We start from the raw sequence: 706 nt of genomic DNA, 5'->3' as shown, positions 1-706 counted from the left end.
TCTCCACTTCTAAATGTCGTTCAAATCTTAACGAGATCTGATGACGACACGTGAAAATTGTGTTGAAACGTTATGTGCTTTGTTATTAAAGAAGTGAGTTATACCATAATATATCCCTTGTGTTTTTTTGGTAACAGAATAGTCTTGTTCACGACCAAAGTGGTTAAGTGCAACGACTAATAATAAATACATGTAATTGAATTCATCCTTATTTCTCTCAGATTCATGTAGGTTATACGATATAGCCTTGATCCCATGAACTTGACAATATCATTACACACTCCGTCTAATACCTTGACATCAATTGGTACATTTCTTGTATCACGGAAGTTTGTAAATATAGCGATTAGCTTGCGAACACAGCTAATGAGAGCCCTTTACATAAAGACTACAGACGAAACTATATTTTCAGCGATCTGTCTGTCGAGGGATCTACTTGGCTGTATGAGCTAGGCAACAATCCAATAAAATTGTTGCTACAATAACAAACTACCTTGAGATCTCAACGTCAGACGGTGTTCGTTATACCTTCATTTTGTGAAAAATATGATTCCTTGGGCAGCTAATAGATTGTGATTGGTCAAGGACTATATTCCAGAAGTGTACATTCAAGGCAACCAAATAATTTGACAAATGATTCTATATCGGTCGCCAAATTTGATAATGATTATCTACCTTAAGCATAGAAGCTTATAAACTTTCAAAT

The sequence above is a fragment of the Lottia gigantea genome (genome assembly GCF_000327385.1).
Source record: "Lottia gigantea unplaced genomic scaffold LOTGIsca_54, whole genome shotgun sequence".
NCBI lineage: Eukaryota > Metazoa > Mollusca > Gastropoda > Lottiidae > Lottia > Lottia gigantea.
Note: the sequence above shows the minus strand (reverse complement) of the source record.